This window comes from Pongo pygmaeus, chromosome 12 (assembly GCF_028885625.2).
Source record: "Pongo pygmaeus isolate AG05252 chromosome 12, NHGRI_mPonPyg2-v2.0_pri, whole genome shotgun sequence".
NCBI classification, from domain to species: Eukaryota; Metazoa; Chordata; class Mammalia; order Primates; family Hominidae; genus Pongo; species Pongo pygmaeus.
In genome coordinates this window covers 64,231,049-64,258,847 of record NC_072385.2, presented here as the reverse complement: position 1 = coordinate 64,258,847, position 27,799 = coordinate 64,231,049, and positions in this window count along the sequence as shown.

Sequence of the window (27,799 nt, the reverse complement as noted above, 5' to 3'; positions counted from 1 at the left end):
TGAGAAAAAAAAATCAGTTTCAACTTAGAATTCTACACCTTGCCAAGTATAAAATTAGGACAAAGACATTTTCAGACCTGGAAGGAATGAAAAATTTACTACCTTTTAATGAATATACTTGATGATATAGTCCAGCAAAATAAGACAATTAAAAAAGAAAGGATAAGACACAGAAGCCAGAAAGCAATAGATTCAATGCAAGAGGTTAAACTTCCAACCTCCACCTCCTAGGCTCAAGGGATCCTCCCATCTCAGCCTCCTGAGTAGCTAGAACTACAGGCGCACACCACCACACCCAGCAAGTTTATTTTTGTAGTGATTGAGTCTCATGTTGCCCAGGCTGGTCTCGAACTCCTGGGCTCAAGTGAATTCAAAGGAAATTCTAAGGAATTCAAAAAACTGAAAGGAATGTTTAAGGGCATAAACTCAGAAAAAGAAATGATAGGATATCAAGGGTGAGAGAAAGAAAAATAAAAAGATAAAAATATTCCAAAATTGATTGTGGTGATGGATGCACAACTCTCTGAATATACTAAAAGCTACTGAGTTGTACGCCTTAAATGAATAAATTGTATGGTCTATAAATTATATGTCAACAAATCTGTCTCAAGAAAAGACAAGAATGTGAGATGAGAAAAAGCAACAAAATTTCAGAAATTGAATGGCAGATGGACGAGTGATAAATAATCGGAGACCCCCCAAAAAAAACTGAATTCCACGCTCATAGTAGAGAAAGCCTCAGTGAAGCATCATTTACACCTTGAACGAAACAAAAGATTTGGAATCCAGGGACCTTGGGAAATAGAAGTGAGAGAAAGGGGAAGAGAGGAGGTTGACAAATTAAGAATCATTGAAACCCTCGATTGCCCTCCTCCACGCCACACAACTGGACAGCTGCCAGTGGTGTTTTTGTCTTCATGTTAATATAAACAGAAACACTGTGTTAACCAAGATATCTGTAACTCTCTGTGAGAAGGATGAGGGGTGGGAAGTGGATATTTGGTATGGTGGGGGCCAAGGCAGTTAGAGGGAAGAAAGTTAAAGCCTCATCTTTTTTTAATGGGAAGTCAATAGTAAATGCCTAAAACTAAGTAATGAAGAAATAACATTGCAAACAAATAATTTAGCAATATGGAAGAAAATATCACACTGTTTGAAAGTAATGGCCTTCAGGAAGTGAGACAGTGGTGGCAGTTGGAAGGGGGGAGTCAGGAGACTGCCCTTTTTTTTTTTTTTTTTTAAGACAGAGTCTCACTCTGTCGCCCAGGCTGGAGTGCAGTGGTGTGATCTCGGCTCACTATAACCTCCATCTCCTGGGTTCAAGCGATTCTCCTGCCTCAGCCTCCCAAGTAGCTAGGATTACAGGCACGCACCACCACACCCAGCTCATTTTCGTATCTGTAGTAGAGACGGGGTTTCACCATGTTGGCCAGGCTGGTCTCAAACCCCTGACCTGAGGTGATCCGCCCGCCTTGGCCTCCCAAAGTGCTGGGATTACAGGCGTGAGCCACCGTGCCCAGCCTCCGCCTCCTTTTCTAACAGCTTGAGATATAATTTTTTTTAGTATACTGCAGCATATATTTAATGAAAATATGATGTCAGCAAAGAAAGAACATCATTTTTGAGTGTATGCCAACACAGACAATATCTAAAGAAACAAGAATTTTTCTGCATATGTGACTTTGTAGACCAAAGACAGTAATCTGTGTTATTCTAAGAGCAGTGACTATATGGTTAGTAACTATTGTGATCAATAATTAACGCCACATGTCTATCTATTTAGGGATTATGTGTCTTCTCAAAGCCCTCGCAAATTGCTTTATTTGCCTAATAGGACTGAAATCACCACATCACGTTTCACATTGCTGAAAAATGTCCAGCTCTGTATTGAGATATAATTTACATACTGTAAAGTTCACCCATTTGAAGTGTACAACTCAATGGGTTTTAGTATATTCACAGAGCTGTGCAACCATCACCATAGTCTAATTTTAGATCATTTCATCATCCCGATAAGAAACCTGATACTGCTGTTTTAATAACAAGCCTTGTAAGGCATGGTAAAATAAAATAAAATAAAAACTAAATTAAAAGAAAGAAACCCTTAAGAGTGGTTTCCTCTAGGAAGGAGGACATGGGGTGGTTGGCGATGACATGAGAAATGGATGTTTTCATTGTTGGCCTTTCCGTAATATTTTCTGCTTCTTTCAAAACCATTTATGTGTGCTGTTTTGATTTTATAATTTTCTTTAAAAGTTATAACAATTCCTTAAACACAAACTTAATGGAAAGTCAGGGATTAAATTAGTGGCAGTGTGTGCCAAAGCCCTTTGGAAGTGGAAAGTGCTCTGCAGGTTTGGGGAACAATTGTCATTCCAGCATCATAGCAGAATTGGGTGGGGAAAGAGATCGCACAAGGTCAGCAACTTGGGAACTGGGGCATGGCCACATAACACCTGCTGGAACGTGGCCACCAGCTAGAACGATGGGGCTGTCCCCACAACAAAGGCCCCTTTTTGGAGATCCCTGGGGCTCAGGGGCCATATCTTCCCCATGTCTTTGGGGAAGATAAGGCACAGGGCCAACCCTCAGAACATGTGAGTGTGGCATGTCCATGACCAGAGACCAAGGCCAGGCTTGTGACATGAAAAGGTGAGTGTCAATGACCTAAGTATTAATAGAAAGAGAACTGTGGCATCATCTCACCCAGAACCATTTCTCCCCACATAGCAGGTTCCGCTTTTCTTGAGATTAGGTCTGTTTTATGTTTTACATTTTCCTTCACTTTTCAGAAAAATGGCCCCAAGTGGGACTGCCTTTTTCTAATTCCAAGGAACAGCACTGGCCACATCAGCACTGTTCTCACCTCTGTCTCTAAGCTCTGTTTCTCATCTGGCTGCCGAGAGAAGTCGCTGTTGTTCTGCCAGCAAAATGTCTCTGGGAAGAAAGGAATGGAAAATGTGAGGAAATTTCCTTCCAAAATCTCAAAGAATCCTCGCTCAGCATAACCAGTGAGAATTAGCTGCACAATGAACCACACCGGAAAAGGCGATCATAATTCCTCAGTGCCTGATGCCCATCCAGATTTACTGCAGGACCTCTCTTTGTGGATCCCCAAAAAGGTTACTACGTTGAGGGAGAGCTTCCCACATGGGACCGAAAACATGAATCTCATAGGCGAGGACCCTCACTGGGGAGTCCTGATGGAGAGATGGGACCAGCCACCCTGGAACCTGAATAAGGAATTTGAAGACTTGGACCTGGGGCCGGAAATGGTAAGACTGTTCTCAACCTTCGGACCCTGACAGGGCCTGCCCAGTCATGACCATCTCTCACTTGTCCCTGGTGTAAACCCCACTACCACCTGTTCCCAGGCTGTCAGAGACACAGTCTTTAGGAACCCACCAGGGGTATAACAAATACACTCCAGCAAAGCTTGTCTGTTTTTGTTTGTTGTTTTTTGTTTTTTGAGACAGAGACTCACTCTGTCACCCAGGCTGTGGTGCAGTGGCACAAGCATGGCTCACTGCAGCCTCGACCTCCTGGGTTCAATCCTCCCACCTCAGCCTCTTGAGTAGCTGAATACAGGCATGCACCACCATGCCTAACTAATTTTTCTTTTTGGCTAACAATCTTTCATTCTTTTAATTTTTTATTATACTTTCAATTCTAGGGTACATGTGCACAACATGCAAGTTTGTTACATATGTATACATGTGCCATATTGGCGTGCTGCACCCATTAACTCGTCATTTACATTAGGTATATCTCCTAATGCTATCCCTCCCGCAGCCCCCCACCTCGCGACAGGCCCTGGTGTGTGATGATCCCCTTCCTGTGTCCATGTGTTCTCATTGTTCAATTCCCACCTATGAGTGAGAACATGCGGTGTTTGGTTTTCTGTCCTTGCGATAGTTTGCTCAGAATGATGGTTTCCAGCTTCATCCATGTCCCTACAAAGGACATGAACTCATCCTTTTTTATGGTTGCATAGTATTCCGTGGTATATATGTGCCACATTTTCTTAATCCAGTCTATTATTGATGGACATTTGGGTTGGTTCCAAGTCTTTGCTATTGTGAATAGTGCCACAATAAACATACGTGTGCATGTGTCTTTATAGTAGCATGATTAATAATCCTTTGGGTATATACCCAGTAATGGGATCGCTGGGTCAAATGGTATTCCCAGTTCTAGATCCTTGAGGAACCACCACACTGACTTCCACAATGGTTGAACTAGTTTACACTCCCACCAACTGCGTAAAAGTGTTCCTATTTCTCCACATCCTTTCCAGCACCTGTTGTTTCCTTTTTAATGGTCACCATTCTAACTCATGTGAGATGGTACCTCATTGTGGTTTTGATTTGCATTTCTCTGATGGCCAGTGATGATGAGCATTTTTTCATGTGTCTGTTGGCTGCATAAAAGTCTTCTTTTGAGAGTATCTGTTCATATCCTTTGCCTACTTTTTGATGGAGTTGTTTGATTTTTTCTTGTAAATTTGTTTAAGTTCTTTGTAGATTCTAGATATTAACCCTTTGTTAGATGGGTAGATTGCAAAAATTTTCTTCCATTCTGTAGGTTGCCTGTTCACTCTGATGGTAGTTTCTTTTGCTGTGCAGAAGCTCTTTAGTTTAATTAGATCCCATTTGTCTATTTTGGCTTTTGTTGCCATTGCTTTTGGTGTTTTAGTCATGAAGTCTTTGCCCATGCCTCTGTCCTGAATGGTGTTGCCTGGGTTTTCTTCTAGGGTTTTTACGGTTTTAGGTCTAACATTTAAGTCATGCCTAACTAATTTTTAAATTTTTTGTAGAGACATGGTCTCACTACATTGCCCAGGCTGGTCTCAAACTCCAGTCTCGAACTCCTGAGCTCAAGCAATCCTCCCACCTCTGCCTCCCAAAGTGCTAGGATTATAGGCATGAGCCACTGCACCTGACCTGCATTATTTTTTTTAACCAGGACAACCGAGTAAAAGCTCTGTTATGAGAATGGGACATAGGAGAGGTAGATTTTGACTGGGAGGAAAGGAAAACCCAATAAGAGACCTTACATGGAGGGCAGCCCTGATAAGGAAATGTGGGACCCTGCTTTGGGCAATACTAAGTGGAGGAAATAACTAGAAGGAAATGGAACATAAGTAATCCAATGCAGTAAATAACCGATAGAAAAAAGAAAATGATGCAATGACTGACAGCTCATTTTTTCTTTATTTCGTTTCACTCATTGACAGCCATTTTACTTGGAAATAAGAAAATTTATATGGAATATAAATATGCAAGTGAAGTACTGAGGATGATTTTCAGAACCTTCTTTGTAGATAATTACACCCAGGTGAGCCTCTTCTCCTGAATGTCACCTTGAATTATAAATGCCTCCCTCTCTTCTATCCTCTTAGGCAATGAAGATACATGGTGCAGAAGTTTTGAAATCAGCCATATCTGGCTGAAAGTCCTGAATCTGCCATTTAGTGGCTGTGTGACCTTAGGAAAGTCACGCCACCTCTCTGAGCTTCAGTTTCTCCATCTGATTCATGGTAGTAGTAATGACAGCTAACACTTTGCTGATCATTTTCTATGTACCAATGTTGTAAATCATCTACATCGATCAACTCTTTTCAACCTCATGACAAACTCATCATGTATATTGTTATGGGTTGAATGGTATTTCCCAAACATTTACATGTTGAAATCCTAACCCCCAGTATCATAGAATGTGGCCTTATTTGGAAATAGGATTGTTGTGGAAGTAATTCGGTAATTAAGATGACATTTTACTGGAGTAGGATGAGCCCCTAATCCAACATGACAGGTATTCTTACAAAAAGAGGAAATTTAGGCTGGGCAAAGTGGCTCAACGCCTGTAATCCCAGCACTTTGGGAGGCTGAGGCAGGCGGATCATGAGGTCAGGAGTTCAAGACCAGCCTGGACAACATGGTGAAACCCTGTCTCTACTAAAAACACAAAAATTAGCCGGGCGTAGTGGTATGCACCTGTGATCTCAGCTACTCAGGAGGCTGAGGCAGGAGAATTTCTTGAACCTGGGAGGCAGAGGTTGCAGTGAGCTGAGATCATGCCATTGCACTCCAGCCTGGGCGACAGAGCAAGACTGTCTCAGAAAAAGAAAAAAAATAAATAAATTTAAAAAAAAAAAGGAAATTTGGACACAGAGACACACACATAGAGAGAATGCCATGTAAAGATTGAAACTATTTTGCCACAAGCCAAGAACTCCCAGAAGCTAGGAGAAAGGCCGGGAACAGGTCTTTCCCTGGTGCCTTCAGAGGGAACACAACCCTGCTGACACCTTGATCTTGGACTTCTAGCCTGCAGAGCTGAGACAATAAATTCCTGTTGGTAAAGCCACTCGGTTTGTGGTACTTTGTTATGGTAGCCCTAGCAAATACGTACAGTCATGCATGGTATAACAGCATTTCCATCAATGCACATCACATATTCAACGATGGTCCCATAGATAAACAGTACCATATTTTTACTGTACCTTTTCTATGTTTAGATATGTTTGGATACATAAATACTTACCACTGTGCTATAACTGCCTACAGGATTCAGCACAGGGACATGTTGTATAGGTTTGTAGCCTAGACATAACAGACTATACCAAATAGCCTAGGCATGTAGTAGGCTACACCACCTAGGTTTGTGTAAGTACACTCCTTGATGTCCATGCAATGGCAAAACCGCCTAATGACACATTTCTCAAAACATATCCCCTTTATTAAGCAACCTGTGACTATATATACAGTCAGCCCTCCATTTCCACAGTTCTACATTTGCAGATTTCATTAACTATAAATCAAAAATATTCAGAAAAACAAAACAATAAAAAATACAAATTTGAAAAACTATACAGTATAGCAAGTACTTACGTAGCATGTACATTGTATTAGGTACTATAAGTAATCTGGAAATGATTTAAAGTATAAGTGAGGATGTGCATAGGTTCTAAGCAAATACTAAGCTTTTGTTTTAAATTTGAGACAGAGCCTCCTCTGTTGTCCAGGCTGGAGTATAGTGGCACAATCTCAACTCACTGCAACCTCCACCTGCTAGTCTCAAGCAACCCTCCCTGCCTCAGGCTCCCAAGTACCTGGGATTACAGGTTCTCACCACCACACCTGGCTAATGTTTGTACGTTTAGTAGAGAGGAGGTTTTGCCATGTTACCCAGACTGGTCTTGAATTCCGGGGCTCAATCGATCCAACTGCCTCAGCCTCCCAAAGTGTTGGGATTACAGGCTTGAGCTACTGTGCCTGGCCTAAGCCATTTTATATAAGAGATTTAAGCACTGATAGACTTTAATATCCATGGAAGATCCTGGAACCAATCCCCCCATAAATACTAAGGGAAGACTGTATGTATATGTGTGTTATTACATTTCCATTTTACAGATAAGAAAAACAAAACGCAGTAACTTAAGGTCACACAGTAAGTAGGTGAGCTGAGAATTAAATATGATCAAAACCTTTACCTTAACCCTTACATGACATGGTAGTGGTACTTCACTTAGTAGGAAAGTGAAGTACCACTTCATAAAGACCAAGTGAGATAATTCATGCAAATGTTTAAGCTCTGTGACTAGCACATATTAAGCACTCAACAAATTTAGCTACTATTGTTTGTTGTGATGGTTCTATATCCAGAATTATACATTTAATATTCATCACAAATTCTTCAGTTGAGGTCCTATTATTCCTATATTATAGATTTTTAAAAAGTAAGACTCAGAATTAATGACGTGACTGGGATTCCAAAGCAAGTTCTTGCTCCAAAGAACTGTCTTGTTCCAAATCCAAACTAAACCACCCCTATTTTCTACTTATTAATCTCCTTCTAACTCTATTCAAGAAAAGAATTTAAATCTGCCCTTGCTGGAAAAATTCCAGCCAAGTTCAAGAGCTAGATTGTGATGGTTCTTTTGGAGGATTATGATGAGAGACAGGTGAAGAGGGCCCCACCCCTGAGATGAAATGAGTCTGGCAGGCCTTGAAGCTGCTTGGATCTCTGCAAGCCTAAGTACTAGTTTACATGGATTATAATAGAGGTAGGCCTGGCTAGAGGACCCTAACAAATGATATAAACTAAAACCCATTATGCCACTAAAAATAAACTACCGGAATTGAGTCAGAGAAAAATCTCTCCATTAAGCAGGGCTTGATGAAATTCTAACAAAAGTTCACACACAAGACCCAAAGACACAAGCAATAAGAAAAAGATAACCAAATTTGACTCAAATAGAATTCTTTAAATATTTTTAAGCAGAGAAAACTGTAACTAAGGCATCCTAGGCAAATGCAGCCTGGGAGTTGGCATTCACAGTGAGTATAACCGACAAAGAAGTGGTATCCAGAAAAACATCTTTAAAGCTCCTACAAGTCAGTAAAAATAAGAAAAACTGCTCATCAAGAAAAACTGGGCCCAGATGTTCAGGCCTCCACCATAAGATCACAGGAGGGTTTGCATTTCACATCCTGTTTCTCAAGAAATATGGCCTACGCTTCTGTATTAGTCCGTTTTCAAACTGCTATAAAGATACTACCCAAGACTGCATAATTTATAAAGGAAAGAGGTTTTTAATTGACTCACAGTTCCACTTGGCTGGGGAGAACTCGGGAAACTTACAATCATGGCGAAAGGGGAAGCAGGTGTGTCTTACATGGCAGCAGGGGAGAGAGACAGTGTGAGAGCACAGGAAAAGCTACCATTTATAAAACCATCAGATCTCATGAAAATTCACTTACTATCACGAGAACAGCATGGAGGAAACCACCCCCGTAATCCAATCACTTCACTCCTTCCATACATGGGGATTACAATTAGAGATGCGATTTGGGTGAGGACACAGAGCCAAACCATATCACCTTCAACCGAGCAATCTGCTCCTAGGTGTACATACCCTAACCGTCCAGGAGACATGAATCAGAATGTTCCCTGCAGCATTATTTGCAATAGTGAGCAATAAAAACACCTAGATGGATAAACGATTGGTGGCATATTCACAAAAATGAACTAGAGATAGTGGTATCTGCATGGATAAATCTCATAATAGTTTAAAAAAGCAAATGGCATTTATTGTATCATTTACAGTATATAGTTTACAAAGATACAAAACAATGTTATATATTGGTTAGAGCTAATAGGATATGCAATCAATCTACGAATATATACAGAAACATGGTAACACCAACCTCAAACTAGAGAGGAGGGCAGGTAATGGGATGGGGAGAGGATACAGGGAGTTTTAAATGCATTTTTTAAATTCCTTAAGCTAGATGGTGGGTGCATCGGTATCCATTAAATTATTCTCTAGGCCGAGTGCAGTGGCTTATGCCTGCAGTCCCAGCACTCTGGGAGGCCGAGGCGAGCAGATCACTTGAGGTCAGGAGTTTGAGACCAGCCTGGCAAACATCATGAAACTCCGTCTCTACTAAAAATACAAAAATTAGCCAGGCATGGTGGCATGTGCCTGTAATCCCAGCTGCTCGGGAGGCTGAGGCAGGAGAATCCTTTGAACCCAGGAGGCGGAGCTTGCAGTGAGCCAAGATTATGCCACTGTACTCCAGCCTGGGCGACAGAGCAAAACTCCATCTCAAAAAAAAAAAAAAAAAAAAAGGCCAGGGGCAGTGGCTCACGCCTGTAATCCCAGCACTTTGGGAGGCTGAGGCGGGTGGACCACAAGGTCAGGAGATCGAGACCAACCTGACTAACACAGTGAAGCCCCATCTCTACTAAAAAAATACAAAAAAATTAGCCAGGTGTGGTGGCAGGCATCTGTGGTCCCAGCTACTCAGGAGGCTGAGGCAGGAGAATGGCGTGAACCCGGGAGGCGGAGCTTGCAGTGAGCCAAGATCGCACCACCACACTCCAGCCTGGGCGACAGAGCGAGACTCCATCTCAAAAAAATAAAATAAAAATTAAAAAAAATAAATTATTCTCCAAACTTTTAGTAAGTCTGACATTTTTCATAATTAAAAAAATTTAAAAACGTTTCTAATGAGAATTGTAGGACCAGAGGCACAGAGGGTTCCTGGGGAAAGAATGTTCAATAAACAGCAAGCAGCAACTTTTTCCTGTGTCAAGTCTATTGGTCCTGCCAGGTGCCAGGAGCTGGAGGGTGATGAAAATGTTCAGACTCATTGCTGCCCTCAGATGGCTTGTGATCTAACTGGATAAGAATAAAATCAGTGGCAATGCCAGTCAGGAGTGAAGCAACAAGGCCACAACAATATGTGGCAGTCACTCACCAGCCACCAGCCCACAGGAGCAGAGGCTCCTGGGACATCTGGCCACAGAGAAGTCAACACAACTGGCTCCTAAGCTGCAAGCTTCTTGAAGACATCTGAGTCCCTGTTCCCTCCCTACCCACATCTCCATACCTTTTATGGTTGGTTACATTTTTTCTTTTGTTTTGTTTTAGAGACAGTGTCTTGCTATGTTGCCTAGGCTGGTCTCAAACTCCTAGGCTCAAGTGATCCTTTCTCATCAGCCTCCCGAGTAGCCAGGATTACAGGCAAATGCCATGCTGTTGGTGAAATTTTAATTTTTTATTTTAAATTATATTTCAAGCATATGAAAAGGCACAGATGTAATGAACACCTGAGGACATCCTAGACAACAGATGTTAACATCATGTGCATTTGTTTTGGATATATTTTGTAATATATCAACATAGATGGAGCAAATCCTCACACCCTGACCCCAAGTCTTCCCGTTCCCTCCCACGCCGAAGGGAACCACTGTCCTAACACTATTTATCTCTCCCATGCATACTTTTGGACCTATAAACACAGAATATTGTAAGACAATGTAGTAAAACAATGGGTTTCACACTTTTTACCACACTCAATCCATGAAAAGCATTTTATACTTTGACCCTGTAAACATGCACGCGCACACACGTGCATGCATATACGTAGACATATATACCTGTGCATGTGAGCGCATATGTAATCTGAAACAAAATTTTCATGAAATAACACTCTTAACTACTTGCAGTACATTCTGATTTTTTTTTCTTTTTTTTTTTCTTTTTTTTTCTTTTTTTTTAAGATGGAGGCAAGAGAATCATTTGAACCCGGGAGGCAGAGGTTACAGTGAGTGGAGATTGCACCACTGCACTCCAGGTTGGGTTACAGAGTGAGTATCTTCCCATTTTCATGAAGTCAAATTTATCAAATTTCTTTTTTGCCTATGCTGTCCAGTTTAAAACATTTTTCCATATCCTGAAGTTGTAACGATTAGTCTATATTTTCTTAACATTTTAAAATTTTACATTCTATACTTAGATTTTAATCCAGCTGGAATTGGGTATGTATGCATGTGCACACATGTGTGTATGTATAGTGAGGTGGGAATCCTTTTTCTTTTTTCATAGTTTATTGTTCAAGACCAATTTATTAAATATGCTTTCTTCATACTGCTTTGAATGCTACTTGTGTCATAAACCAAATTCTTAATATATATATGTCTTTTTCTACACTCTCCAGGCTGTCCCATTGGTAGCTTTTTCTATTTCTATGCCAATATTACACTGTTTAAGTTTCTATAGCTTGTAAAATTTTTTGAAATCTGAGAGGGCATATTTCTATTATCAGCATCATGATTAAGATTTTTGAAATTTATTACTGTTTCCTCTTTTATATGAATTTTTGGACATATTTTGTCAAGTTCTGTGAAAAACTCTCTTGGACATTTTTGTTAGAATTGAATTAACTTTAATTTGATTTGGACAAAAATTGACATTTTATGTACAAAGACTTTTTATCCATGAATATATTTTGTCTCCCAACTACCTGGTCTTGTTTTATGTCTTTCAAAAAATTGTTTTCATCTTTTCTTTAAAGGTCTTATCCTCATATTTCTTTCTAGAAGTTCATAGTGTTTTTATTTTATTTTTTATTGATATATAATGTGCATATTCAGTTTTTGTTGTTGCTATTGTTTTAAACATATTTTAAGTAAATTTTCTAAATTTTGCTACTGATTATTTTGGTTTTGTTGTCGTTGTTGCTTTGAGACAACGTCTCGCTCTGTCACCCAGGCTGGAGTGCAGCGGTGCAATCACAGCTCACTGCAGCCTTGATCTCCTGGGCTCAAGCCATCCTCCCACCCCAGCCCCCTGAGTAGCTGGGACCACAGGCACATGCTACCATGTCTGGCTAATTTTGTTTTGTGGGGTTTTTTTGTAGAAACGGGGTTTCACCATGTTGTCCAGGCTGGTCTTGAACTCCTGGGTTCAAGCAATCCACTTTCCTCAGCCTCCCAAAGTGATGGGATTACAGACGTGAGCCACCCCTAGCCTTTACTGATTGTTTTGTATATTGCTCGTTTCCAGTAACCTTACTAAACATTCTTGTTATTTCTAATATTTTCCCTGTAGGTTCTCATAAATGTTCTATTTTGGCCATCAAATAATTTCAAATAATGATAATTTTTTTTCTTTTCAGCTTTTTCTTTTTTCTGCAACCATGACAATCCCAACTCAGCTCATAGCGACTAACAAGAAAGTGGACTCTACAGTCTATATAGCAACACTGGAGTGGAGGAGGCAAGCTAACTCTAAGTTGTTATGCTGATGGTGGCTGATCATCAGGCGTGTTTAGTACCAAAGTTCTCGAACACGTATGCTTGAATGTACACCCTACATGATTTCCTTGTAATGTTCTTTTTCCATCCCGTGACTCCACCCAAATTCTCTACTCACTATCTCCCACTGTATGGTTTTATGGGGCTGCTCATCCAAGGACCCTACTGGTACAGTATTCTCAATTCCTTCCATTATCATATTGTTATAATAAAAATGTTATTTTTGTATCCTAGGTAACCCAGTTTGTTGTCTGCATTGTTTTTCATGATAATCCTAATGCGAGCTGGCATATTTTATAAGGGTATATAAACTGTACTAAGTTCAGTGGGCTGAAATATGCAAGAACAAGATGTAAGCATTCTGTTTTCTCTTTCCAAGGCCTGTATTTTGGAGTTTTTTACTTTGAGTTGCTTTAGGGACTGGTGGAGGTGTTGTTGAATGGTTGGTGTTGTTTGTGTTTTATTTGGGTGACAACCTGTTATCCTCAGTTTTAGTCTACTTATTTTTAAAATCTGAACATAAACACAAATACGTTTTATTGTCAGTATTACTCCCATTCCTTTTCATAATGTATTATTCTTTCATTGTGGCTTTTTTGTTTTTTATTTATTTGTTGAAACAGAGTCTTGCTCTGTTGCCCAGGCTGGAGTGCAGTGGCACAATCACAGCTCCTTGCAGCCTTGACCTCCTGGGCTCAAGCGACCCTCCCATGTCAGCCTACTGAGTAGCTGGGACTACAGGTGTATACCACAACACCAGCTAGTTTTTTATTTTTTGTAGAGACAGGGCCTCCATATGTCACCCAGACTGGTCTCAAACTTCTGGGCTTAATTGATCCTCCTGCCTCGATCTCCCAAAGTGCTGGGATTATAGGTGTGAGCCACCACACCCAGCCTTTGTATCTCTTTAATCATTTAAACATCCCTATCTTTGATGGTCTCTTTCAAATTGTTTTTCTATGATCTAGGGTTTGAGGTTGCTGACCTCCCTACAAGTGTCTGAAAACTCTTGTTTATGGTGGGTCTATCAGATATATTGTAATTTTTTACTGAACGCTCATCTTCAACTGAGCTTGATTTTTCAATGGAAATCTTTTATGACCAGAGTGATTTTCCATCTATGTCAGCATGTATCCTCAGCAGTAACATACACAGGCCCACTCTTCACGTGCATCTCTTAATTTGTGATGTTCATAACTCACAGACAGCATAAATTCAGTCTTCAAACCTCTCAAAGCATACACTTGGGATTTTACTTTCTCACAAAAGGATTTTATTTTTTCACCCAGAACCTAAGCACAAGCAAACTTTCTTGCCATCTTCCCAATTCAATGGGTGGATTTTTTGTCCTAGTCCCTCTTTCCCTAAGAGTTCAGTCCTGCAATTGCTCCAGGTTTTGCTTTCTTGTTTAGGCTTGTGCATGGCACTAGCCCAAGCCTCTGATTCTCATCTCTGCATGGACCTTACCCCAGCCTAATAACAGCACAGACAGACACATCCACACCCCAGGTCTGCTGTGGTGCTGCTCACCACTTCCAGCTATGTTTTTCCATTCCCTCTTCAGTCCCAGCAATTGGACTAATTCGGTTTCCTTTCATCCCGCATTTCTGTGTGTTTGGAGTAGGAGGGTTCCACATTAGTCTGCTCCTCTCCAGCCCCATTTTCCTCCTCAGAGGCCCTCAAAACCAACCAGGCCTTAAAACCTCTGATAGAAGCCAGAATCAGATGCCTGTGGGGTCTAGGGTAAACCCTGCCTGCAGAAAGTATCTCCAGAATTTGGCTGAAATCTTTCTGGGAAGAAGAGACTGAGCTTGTTTGATTATTAACTGGACAATTTCTGCTTAACAACTACCTTTCTGTTCTTGTGCTGGAACAGAACCAGAATGCTTCTTCCCTGCCAATTTCAGGGGATGAGATCATCTTTGCAAGGCCCTTGGAGAGACATTAAGTCAGGGATCTTTTGCAAAAGAAATGCATGTGGCATGTGAGATTTGAAAGAACTATGGGTCCTTTCCTTGAAAAACAAACCCAGTGGGGTTTTGTTGTTGTTGTTTTGGGTAGGAAGCTTCCCAGTTTTTTGTTTCTGCTTTTAAATAAAAGTAGCAATAAGCCAGGGAGATTGGCCCTTTGTGGAGGGAACACATATCTACATGGGTGCAGGTGAAGAGTCACAGCTGAATACTCTGGCAGTGTTTGAAATTGTTTCTTTCAAACACGATTGGTGTGCAAAGTCAAGAGGAAAGTCAGCAAGTATCTCAGGAAAGGACAGTCATGGAAAACAGAACCCAGATTTTAAAGTCCGTGAGGGAGACACACACCTTACAGACTCTCTAAGTAATGGCTTTCTTCCACACAGACATGAATGTTTAAAGGCCAGTGAACACCACCCCTATGCACTCAGGCCTAAGCTTAATCAGCCCAAGGCTAAGTGTGCAGAAATCTCCTTAATAGAATTCCTGGCTTTAGATTTACTGACATCTTCCCTCCATGGTCTTGCGCCAAGGAGAGGTTTGGGTAGTCTGTCATCCACACCTTGGTGTGAATCTAACCCAATGTATTATTTGTCCAAAGATGTTGTCTTTTGAAGACTATAATCTCAGTGAGATAAAGATTTGCCTAAAATTATATGGTGCAGAGCAAGACCCTTCAACTCCAAATCCCAAGTTCTTTCCTTAGGAAGAATGGGATGGAGCCTCTTCACTGGGCTATGAGGTCCAGCCAAGCCTGCAGTCTCATGCTTTCTCAGACTATGGGTATGACTGCTGTGAGCAAGCAGTGATAATAAACATGCCCCGGGTCCATTTCTGCCACCTCAGCCTCTGAATTCACATCTCCCACAAGTCACTTCTTTCCTCTAAGGGATTTCTACTTCATGATAAAATGTCTTTAGGGAACCATTAGCGAATTCCTTGCTATCCCTTAGGGACCTTTCAGCATCCCGGGGAAACAACCAAAGGAATTTTCCTCTAACAGTTTCATTCACATCAGTCCAAATCCCAATGTACTAAACTCTCAGGAGGGTGTTAATCTCACGAACAGCTTCTATAAAGTTGCTGGAACCCCGTCCACAATTTCTGCTGATGGGTGAGTCTGTGGGCCCATATTTATAACGCATGACCCCACACTCTGGCCAGAGCTGACCGAAACCTGATTGGAGACCTGGCCCAGGAGAAACAAATCCACTGGTTGGCCTAAGCCACTTAGATTCTCCCTCTCAAAAGAGAGGCCCTGGGGAGATGGAGCGAGGCACTGGATCTGGAATTCCATGTCATGCCAGAGCTGTGCCATGGTGAACTGAGCCAAATGCAAGGTGCAGCCAGATACCCATACACCTGGGAAGGTGGGCTGCACCTCATCCTGAGGTCAGCCAGAGCCAGCAGGCAAACCACATGGGGATTCACGTGCTTCATCCTACACCAGATACCAGGTAGGAACAGAGGAGGGCCAACAGAGAGATCCTGGAGGACGAGTAATTACCCCGCAAAGGCAAAGGTCCTCACAATTACAATGCATTTGGTGTTGACTGCTGCCACAGAAGTGGTTGTGAGCGCAGAGGGAATGAGCAAATGCATGAAGGGTAGCCACATGGGGAGAGCAATTAGGAACCATGTAACATGGGTGTCTTAGTCTGTTTGGGCTGCCGTAACAAAATACCATAGGCAGGGTAATTATTTATGAACAACAGAAAATGTATTGCTCACAGTTCTGGAGGCTGAGAGGTCCAAGACTGCGGCACCAGCAGAGTCAGTTTCTGGTGAGGGCTCTCCACGTCAAAGACGGCACCTTGTTGCTGCATCCTCACGTGGTGGAATGGACCAGGTAGCTCCCTTCAGCCTCTTTTATAGGGCCTCTAACCCCATTCATGAGGGCTCTAACCTCATGACCTAATCACTTTCCAAAAGGCCCACCTGTTAATACTATCACAGTGGAGAGTGGCTGCCAACACATGATTTTTAGGGGCATATCAACATTCAGGTCACAGCATATGCAAAAGGCCACCTGGCTGTTACCTCACTTTCCATTGTTCTCCAGATACTTCTTTTTTTATTTTATTTTTGAAATAGGGTCTCTCATTCTGTCACCTAGGCTGGAGTGCAGTGGTGCAATCACAGCTCATTGGCAACATTGACCTCCCAGGCTCAGGTGGTCCTCCTACCTCAGCCTCCCAAGTAGCTGAAACTACAGGCACACGCCACCATGCCCAGCTAATTTTTTGCATTTTTAGTAGAAATGGGGTTTCACCATGTTGCCCAGGCTGAACTCCTGGACTCAAGCAATCCACCCGCCTCGATCTCCTAAAGTGCTGGGATTATAGGCATGAACGACCGTGACTGGCCTTCTCCAGATATTCCTGATTTTCCTCCTTATAACAGCTAAACTTACCACACCTGCCCTCTGCCCCGTCACTCTCAGGTGGAGCTCTGCCTCCTCTGTCAGTGAAAAGATGATCACCCAAGAGGAGATCAGCTGGTGCCGTTCCCTGTGTCAAGTCCTTATTTCATCACTCACTATCCTTTCCTTCTCATCTGCTATAAAGAAAACATGCCTCCTCCTTAATAAAGCTGAGTCTTCCATGTCTTGTGTTGATCCTGAGGCCTTGGACCGCTGGGATTCTTCATCTATCACCCACTCTCCGTCTTTTGCATTTTCAGTCTCTCCGTCTCTGACAGGGCCTTCCTCTCTGCCTGCAAATGTACTCCAGGGTCTCCAATCCTAAATCCCTTTCCTCAATCCTAGTGTTCACTCTGGCTACTGCCTGGCTTCCCTCATTTTCTTCATAGTCCTCAACTTTTTTGGAGGAGTCGTCTAACACTTTCTCAAGCCTCATTCAACTCTCAATCACTATGCCCATTATATCGGGACTATTTTGAGAATTGCTCTTGGAAAACAGAGCCCTCAATTGCAAAAGCGGATGTCCTGGTTCCAATTCCTTCTCTTACGACATCTAGCATTGTCGACCATGTCCTCTCTGTTGATCATTGCCAAACAGAACACAGATGGCACACACAAGCTGGTTGCTTTGCCCAAACCAGCCCAAACCTCTATAAACAGTCCCCCCACTAACAAGGAATGGTGCAGGATACCAGGGCCAGTAACAGAGAAAAACTACCAGCACCAGACAGAGTGAGCTATGTTGAGAAGAACCCCTACCCTAACAAGCTGGGGCCTGCATTGGAGGGTAAGGGTTAGGGAAATACACACCCAAACCCACTCATCTCCTTCCAGCACCTTCCTGCAGGGCTACCCATTGGCTTGAACTCAACCAGAGTCCAGAAGGTGAGAAAGACATTGCTGACAGCCCTAAAGGTGCTCCTCCCGGGCTGCTGAGCACAGTGAGAAGAGCTGGGAGTGGCAGATCTCGAGGCAAGCAGGAGGAAGCAGCACGCCCCACTCTTCCCACTGACTCTTCTAGCTTAGTTTTTGTCATACTGACTCTTCTGGAAAAATTGGAGTGCCTCAAATGCAACATATCCAAAATAAAACTAATCTCCTCCCCTCAGACTCTCGCCCACGTTCCCACTCTCCACTAACGGCAGGCACCTGTGACTTCTTCACGTCCTTGACAGCCTTGCAGTAGAGACGTCTCCTGGGAGCTTGTTAGAAATGGGGACTCTCAGGCCCTACCCAGACCTACTGGATCAGAATGTGCATTCTAATACCACACCCAGGGAGCTCATGCACATGTTAAAATCCGGAAGTGCTAGTTTACAGTACATTTCACAACTACTCCTCCTTTCCTTTTCACATTGTGTTAGTACATGCCAAAGTTAGAGGCTTAATATTAAAACAGAAAGAAGTGCCGGGCGCAGTGGCTCACGCCTGTAATCCCAACACTTTGGTACACAGAGGCGGGCAGATCACCTGAGGTCAGGGGTTTGAGACCAGCCTGACCAACATGGAGAAACCCCACCTCTACTAAAATTACAAAATTAGCCGGGCGTGGTGGTGCATGCCCGTTAATCCCAGCTACTCGGGAGGCTGAGGCAGGAGAATTGCTTGAACCCAGCAGGCGGAGGTTGCGATGAGCCAAGATCACACCATTGCACTCTAGCCTGGGCAACAAGAGCAAAACTCCATCTCAAAAAAAAAAAAAGAAAGAAAGAAAAAATTACATGAATGGGGGCCTTGTGGAATCCTCCATAACCCCCATTTATTGCTTTGGACTTTGTCAGAGGATGCTGCTTTAAGGATGGTGTGCTTGTAGACTTGACTTTGTGCCTTCTTATTGTTTTATGAAATCCATACCTATCCCCTCATTCCTTCTTGCCTTTATCCTTGGAGGATCATGAAAGGCACCTAGATTGCCCTTTTTGTGTAAAAAGTAAAAGACTATGTTGAATATTCAAAATGAGAAGCCCATCATTTGAAAATGTTTCAGATGACATTTGCCACGTAGAAATACGTCACCCAGTTCAATTGTGTCAGGATTTGTATCTGTCCAAGTGTCAGTTTCCTCATCTACAAAATGGGGAGACGATAGTAACTCCTTTATAAATGTAAGGATGAAATGTGGCAAAATATGTAAAATATGCCCTCCAAATGGACAATGCTCAAATATTCATTGAATAAAAAAAGGAAGGTATTTAACATATCTGAGGTCAGGTGCGGTGGCTCACGCCTGTAATCCCAGCACTTTAGGAGGCCAAGGCAGGTGGATCACCTGAGGTCAGGCATTCGAGACCAGCCTGGCCAACATGGTGAAACCCTGTCTCTACTAAAAATACAATTAGCCAGGAGGTAGAGGTTACAACGAGCAGAGACTGCGCCACTGCACTCTAGCCTGAGCAACAGAGTGAGACCCCATCTCAAAAAAATAAAATAAAATATCTGAGCTTCAGTTTATGTAATGTAAATGTAAAATGAAGACTACAATACCAAGTTCAGTAAATGTTCATTCTTATACTCTCCCACAACCCACACACACACTCACACACATGCACACACCTACACTCATGTGTGAACACACACACACGCATGCACACAGGTGCACACATGAGCACAAACACGCACATACACATGCATGCACACAATCAAAAGCACATGCACACGCACTACACACAAAACAGCAGGAACTCTAGCTGCTTTCCCCTGGTGTCTCCTGCCCGGCTGCCTGCCCTCTGGAATTACTCTCCTGAATGGCCGCAGAGCCTCCACCCAGCACAGCCACCGCTCTCCAGGTACCCCCCCAACCCTCTTTCCACACCAGCCACAGTGATCTTTCTAAAATACAATCCTGACTGTTTCACACCTGCTTGAAACTCTCACACTGCAGCCGGGCCAAACCCATTCTACACCCCCATACACATTATATCTCTGGCCTGGTACCCCCTCCTCTGAGCACCCACAGCAGGGGACACAAACCTCTGATGTCACCCTGTCTTTCTCCCTTTAGACTGCAAGGGTTGCTCCAGGGCAAGGACCTGCCACATCTGATTTTGTGGTTTCAGTGTCCACTACCCCGAAGGCCAGAGCACAGCCAGGGCTCCAGAAACGCTGTTGCTAAATGCTGGTTACAGCAGAGCATGAGAGGTGCTGCCCTCGCACCCACCCAATCAAGACAGCCCCAGGATCCCCAGCGCGCACAAGAGACACGAGTTCTACCAGCAGGACCTCATCGCCTCCTGTTCCCAATGGGAAACCGAGCACCCAGACATTTTAGGCCTTGTCCTGGGAGTTTGGAACTGCGGCGCCAAGCACAGAATACATGGTGTGGTCCCCTCCAGATGCCGGCTCCTCTGTCTGCAGCAGCCCTTGAATGCCCCACCCAGAACTCCCTTGTTCAGCACTCCAGCTGTGCCTGTGCAGGGAGGCTCCTGAGCAATGCCCAACCCCTCCCTGCTGATCCCACACGCATTTTCCTTCTCTTTCCTTCAAAGTGAAAAAACAACTGCCCTTTCCAAAAGGCAGGAATGTAGGGTGAGGGTGGGGGTTGCTTGCCTGGAAATAAAGATCTAGACTCCCTTTCCCCAGACTGAGTACGGCCCCACAGGCAGCACCTCCTGGGCACCCCACAGAGGGTAGGTCTGACCGAGATGCCCTGTAGGTGCCAGCATCACAGTGCCCCGTGAGTGAATGGGCAAAGAGGGTGAAATGAGCAGAGGTGGACGTGAGTGAAAGCAGGCTCTGTTATCACTGCTGCCTGCAGGAAGAGGCCACAGCCTCTCCTCTCCATCTGCCTTCTCTATAACAGGTCCCATCAATGCAAATGCTGTAACACCAACATCAAATTTACATTTACCTAGAGAAAGCCTGCTGCGGCCTGACACTGTGCAAGGAGATTGGGAGAGGGATAAAGGGAGGCTCCAAATACAAGGCCTGACCAGGCTTCTGCCCTCAAATATCTGTGAGCTCTACCCAGGACTGGGCAGCAAAGTGGAGCTGAAAGAATTAGACAACAAGGCTTTCCCTGCTGAGGCTTCTGTCTCACCACAGGCAGAGCATAAGGCCCACATGAGGGCAATGAAGATCCCTACAAGGCAAGATGGAACCAGGAGCCAGATTGCGTGCCACAGACATTGCCTGCTCGCGAACTTCAGAGGAGAAAGGGAAGAGCCAGGCAGGAAGAGCCAGGAAGTCTCATGAAGGGGCACCTGCAAGGATGGATGGGCTGGTAGGATGGGGTTTTCAGATGGGGAACAGCACATGCAAAGACACAGAAGTGTGATTTGTTATGTGCGTCTGCAGGAAAGACACTGTCCCCACAGACATGGACGCTTGCTTGTGGCATTGGTTAGGACTTCTTTTGACTGATGATTCACTTTGAAATCAGCCCTGCCAGGGCTCCATGTGGCTTAGGAGCCTGGATAGGGTAAGTCATCTTCCTTGCCCAGCCGTGTAAACAAACCACAGAGCAAGGCGAGTCAGAGCAAGGAGAGGGAAGGCAGCCCTAAGAACCACTGCGCTTTTCTTCTTCAGAGGCCAAAGAGAAACCCTGGCCCTTCACATACATGTGCAACTTCACCATCTGTGTCTGAAAATGCTGAAATCAACACAAGTGGGAAAGACAGCTACCGGGAAAGGCAGGGGGAACTGCGTAGACCTGTGTCTGCTTATTTCTCCACCTCCTAACCTCTGATTGATTTGACTGATTGACCAAAGTTCCCTGCAAGACGAAATATCCAAAGCCAAAAGAGAACTCAGTGGCTATTTAGCAAGTGTGGTGGGACGCTACAAAATGGGAGAAAATTTTCGCAACCTACTCATCTGACAAAGGGCTAATATCCAGAATCTACAATGAACTCAAACAAATTTACAAGAAAAAAACAAACAACCCCATCAAAAAGTGGGCGAAGGACATGAACAGACACTTCTCAAAAGAAGACATTTATGCAGCCAAAAACCACATGAAAAAATGCTCACCATCACTGGCCATCAGAGAAATGCAAATCAAAACCACAATGAGATACCATCTCACACCAGTTAGAATGGCAATCATTAAAAAGTCAGGAAACAACAGGTGCTGGAGAGGATGTGGAGAAATAGGAACACTTTTACCCTGTTGGTGGGACTGTAAACTAGTTCAACCCTTGTGGAAGTCAGTGTGGTGATTCCTCAGGGATCTAGAACTAGAAATTCCATTTGACCCAGCCATCCCATTACTGGGTATATACCCAAAGGACTATAAATCATGCTGCTATAAAGACACATGCACACGTATGTTTATTGCAGCATTATTCACAATAGCAAAGACTTGGAACCAACCCAAATGTCCAAAAATGATAGACTGGATTAAGAAAATGTGGCACATATACACCATGGAATACTATGCAGCCATAAAAAATGATGAGTTCATGTCCTTTGTAGGGACATGGATGAAATTGGAAATCATCATTCTCAGTAAACTATCGCAAGAACAAAAAACCAAACACCGCATATTCTCACTCATAGGTGGGAATTGAACAATGAGAACACATGGACACAGGAAGGGGAACATCACACTTCAGGGACTGTTGTGGGGTGGGGGGAGGGGGGAGGGATAGCATTGGGAGATATACCTAATGCTAGATGATGAGTTGGTGGGTGCAGCGCACCAGCATGGCACATGTATACATATGTAACTTACCTGCACGTTGTGCACATGTACCATAGAGCCTAAAGTATAATAAGAAGAAGAAGAAGAAGAAGAAGAAGAAAAAAAATAAAAATAAAAATAAAAAATAAAAAAAATAAAAAAAATTTTAAAATAAATAAATAAATAAATAAAATGACTCCCAATAACCCCCAGCTCCTGGTATTTGTGCCCTGGTTAGTCTCCTCCCCTTGCATGGGGGCTAGACCTACAGAGCTGCTTCTAATTAAGAGAATACAGCAAAATCGTGCTTGGGGTATAAAAGACTGACCACCCTCCTGCTCACACTGTCTCTGGCCCCTCCAGTGTGCTCGCTCTGGCTGCTACTGTGAGCTGCCCTACAGAGAGGCCCCATGACAAGGAACTGAGGTGGCCTCTGGCCAACAGCCAGTGATGAGCTGATTCTCACCAACACTCAGTGAGTGCACTTGGAGGAGGATCCTGCCCTGGAGAGCCTTGAGATGACTGCAGCCCCGGCTGAGGCTTCAATCGCAGATTGTGAGACCCTGAGCCAGAGAACCCTGTCAAGCCATTCTGTATTCCTAACCCACAGACACTGTGAGATAATAAATGTTATTTTGAACCACTAAGTTTCAGGGGAATCTGTTATGCAGCAAGAGATAACAAATACCTTTCAATCACGCTTTCAGGTCTAATAAACAAGATCGTGTGTGTGCCTGAGCTAATGGCTTATGGCTGATAGGATCAGAAATGTCCCCAAATCTCAGTCTCTTCCCCGTCTTCATTGTTAATTAGCATGTCTCCTGGTGAGTTATCTATTTATTTTTATTTTTATTTGAGACAGGGTCTTGCTCTGTCTCCCAGGCTGAAGTGCAGTAGTGCAATCAGGGCTCACTGCAGCCTTGATTCCCTGAGCTCAAGTGATCCTCTCGCTTCAGCCTCCCGAGTAGCTGGGACCACAAGCGCACATTACCATGCCTGGCTCATGTTTATATTTTTTATAGACAGGGTCTCACTATATTGCCCAGGATGGTCTTGAATTCCTGGCCTCAAGTGATGCTCCAGCCTTGGCCTCTTGAAATGATGGAATTACAGGCATGAGCCACCTTGCCTGGCCAAGAATTGCTTTACATTTTGTTTGTAGAAGTGCCGGCTGAAGCAGAAATTTCTACAGGGCACCAGACTTTTTCATATGTAGGCAAACACTACAAGTCCCTTTGGAGTATATCTTTCTCCTCACAGGAGTCAGCAGACCAGCTGTTTGCAAATGTGCAGAGGGTAGGCACTCACAGTCCTAGGCTGGGGTCATAGTCAACAACAGCTGACCAGGAAGGATGCTGGCTCATACATCCTCCCCCAGGGAAGCTCCTGGTCCTGAGGAAGGGTGTGACAGAACCCTGCGTGCTTCACAAGGCTTTCCCCACCCTGAGACTCCTTGACAGGCAGTGTTCTGGAAAAGGGTAGAGCAGCATATCCTTGTCCCAAGGGCAGAGCCCAACCTCTTGTCCCAAATGTGGCAACATGGACAGGATGGTCTTCCCCCAAGATCAAAGCAGGAAAAGACACCAAAGGCTCTGAAAAGGAACTTGGGAGGGAAAGAGAAAGAAGGTGTTTTGTTTGTTTTTGGAAGGGCGGGGGATGATGATCTGGACTTGATAAGGAAGCTGAGGGTGGTGGAGAAGCCTGGGCCCCCTGGACCTGGGGCTGAGACCAGAACCTTCCAAGACCCTCCCATTCCAGAGGAAGGTGGAGCTCTGGGCACTCCTGTCTTGGCAAGGTGTGAGGTTTTGCAGGCCGGTGACAAAGCTTGTGAATGTGACCTCAGAGAGATAACACGTAGAGCCCAGCGTGGGACTTCATGAGTTCAGTTCTGGGCATAGAGTTTAAGGTGACATCCAAGCCAAATGTCCAGTGCTTGAATAAACAAGCCTTGAAAGTATGAGGGTTCAAAACTGAAGATAGGGAGTTTTTTTTATTATGGTAACATACATATAACATAAAATTTACCATTTTAAGTCAGACAGGGTGGCAGGTAGTTTCAACTACTCAGGAGGCTAAGGTGGGAGGATTGCTTAAGCCCAGGAGTTTGAGACCAGCCTGGGCAATATAGTGAGATTCCAGAGACCCTGTCTCAAAAAAAATACCATTTTAACCATTTTAAGTATATAGCTCAGTAGTGTTAAGTACATTCACATTATTGTGCAACCCTCACTACCATCCACCTCCAGAACTCTTCACCTTGGAAAACCAAAACTCTGTCTGTACTCATTAAGTAATAACTCCCCATTCCCCCCTCTCTCCAGCCCCAGTAACTTCTCTTCTACCTTCTACTTTATTCTCTATGAACTTGCCTATTCCAGGTACCTCGTATAAGTGGAATCATACAATATTTGTCCTTTTGTGTCTGACTTGCTTCAGTTAGTATAATGTCTTCAAGGGTCATCCATGTTGTACCATGTGTCAGAACTTCATTGCTTTTTCAGGCTGGGTGCGATGGCTCACACCTGTAATCCCAGCACTTTGGGAGGCCGAGGCGGGAGGATCACCTGAGGTCAAGAGTTAGATACCATCCGGCCAACATGGTGAAACCCTGTCTCTACTAAAAATACAAAAATTAGCCAGGCATGGTGGTGGGCACCTGTAGTCCCAGCTGAGGCAGGTGAATTGCTTGAACCCAGAAGGCAGAGGTTGCAGTGAGCCAAGATGGTGCCATTGCACTCCAGCCTGGGCAACAGAGCAAAAACTCCATCTCAAAAAATAAATAAATAAATAAATAAATAACCTTTATTGCTTTTTAAGGCTAAATAATATTCCATTGCATGCATACACACCTTTTGTTTATCCATTCATCTGTTAATGGACATTTGGGTTGTTTCCACCTTCTGGCTATTATGAATAACGCTTCTATGAACATGGGTGCACAAATGTTTATTCAAGTCCCTGCTGTCAATTACTTGGGATATATACCCAGAAGTGGAATTGCCAGATCCTATGGTAATTCTGTGCTTAATTTTGGGTGAATCGCCAGACTGTTTTTCATACATGCTGCACCATTTTACATTCCCACCAGCAATGCACAAGAATTCCAAATTCTCCACATCTGTACAACACTTGTTTTGAGTTTACTTAAAAGAATGGCCATCTTAAGGATTGTGAAGTGGTATCTCATCATGGTTTTTATTTGCATTTCCCTAGTGATTAGTGATGTTTTGTATTGTTTCGTGTGCTTACTGGCCATTCGTATAAAAGATATGGATTTTTTTGAGTTATCAGCAGATAGATGCCAATTAAAGTCATGGGTGGTACCCATGGCTGCTTTCCCACCCACTTATTATCTTCTCTTTCTTTCCTATTAACACCACGACCCCTGGTTTTGTTTTGGTCTGCACTGTGCCCAGCTAAATAACTCATTTCCTATGACACTGTAGTACCTAGGGCAGGCCACAGGACCTGGTTGTGAAACAGGGGTGGAAGGCACTGGGAGGCCTCCTGAGATAGCCTTTATAAAATGTAACAGACTCAGTCAACACCCTCCCTTTGCCTCCTGCCCTTTTCCCTTTTCCTTCTTCATGCCTGGAATGTAGATGTGATGCCTGAGGATGTGGCAGCCATCTTGCACCATAGGGAAAATAGCCACACATTAAAGATGGCAAAGCAGAATACAGAAGGGGCCTAATGAGCCTGGTCTTGGCCAGCCCCAGACTCCCTGCTTCATTAGAAATTAACCCCCTGCTTGTGCTGGCCACTATTTGCTGGGTTTCTGTTACATGCAGCTAAACACAATCCTAACTGGTTTATCCTAGAAGTGGATCTGCTCAGAATAAGTGTATGGAGTGGAAGGAGAAAATAAGATGAGAGTGCCCTGGGAAATGCTGAGAGATAATAGAAGGCAGAAAAGGGCCAGGCGCAGTGGCTCATACCTGTAATTCCAGCACTTGGGGAGGCTGAGGTGGGTGGATCACCTGAGGTCAGGAGTTCAAGGCCAGCCTGGCCAATATGGTGAAACCCTGTCTGTACTGAAAATACAAAAAAAAAAAAAAAAAAAATTAGCTGGGCATGGTGGTGGATGCCTGTAATCCCAGCTACTCAGGAGGCTGAGGCAGGAGAATTGCTTGAACCCAGGAGGCAGAGGTTGCAGTGAGCTGAGATCGTGCCATTGCACTCTAGCCTGGATAACAAGAGCAAAACTCCCATCTCCAAAAAAAAAGGAAGAAGAAGGCAGAAAAGGAGTCATTCACAGCAGCGGCTGACTATGAGTGACTACAATTAATGTAGAAAACATGACGCTATAAAAGCAAATAAATGAAGGACACAGAGTATTCCAGGAGAGAGTGTCAACGTGCTGGAAGATACAGAGACAGCCAGTAAGGGAGGCTCTGAAAAGAATGAATTCAACAAAAAAAGACCACTGGTCTCAGAGGAGTGTCAGGGAATAGCTGTACTGCCTAGGGTTGAGGAGTGAATGGGAGTGAGGAAAAAGGGAAAAGAGTTTAAGGAAGAGGAAGGGCAGGTGCTAACAAGGAGCGTGCAGCATGTGCAGTCAAAAGTGGTGTTTTTTTAAATGAGAAGCCCATGACATGCTGATAGATAGAATCCAGAAGAGAGGCAGAGGCTGACAATTTAGAAGACAACACAGAACTGTCTCCTTCCATAATAATAGAATCCCCTGGCTTTCAAGTGGGCATTTAGTTAACCAACTAGAGTTTACATTTCCCAGTCTGCCATACAGCTGGGTTGCTCTTGTGATTTATTTTGAGCCAATGATATCTCAGCAAAAGTTAGGTGTGAAATTTCAAAGCTATTTCCTTGAAGACATCTGCTATGGATACATCCTCTCCCTTCCTGTTGGCTGGGAAATTGCAGCAACTACTTTTGACCTTCAGATTTTAAACAGACAAATTGTACTGTATGAAAATAATACCTTTTTCATTGAGATGAGGTTTCACTATGTTGCACAGGCTGATCTCCAACTCCTAGCCTCAAATGATCCTCCTACTTTGGCCTCCCAAAGTGAAAATAATATCTACATAAAAAATAATTAAAATGAAATGTTGATTCTTCATTTATAACAACAATAAGGAAAGAAAAGAGTGGTTGTCATTTTTCAAGACGTTTTGTAAAATAAAAAGCTGGGAAATTTATATGAATCCCCAATTTTTT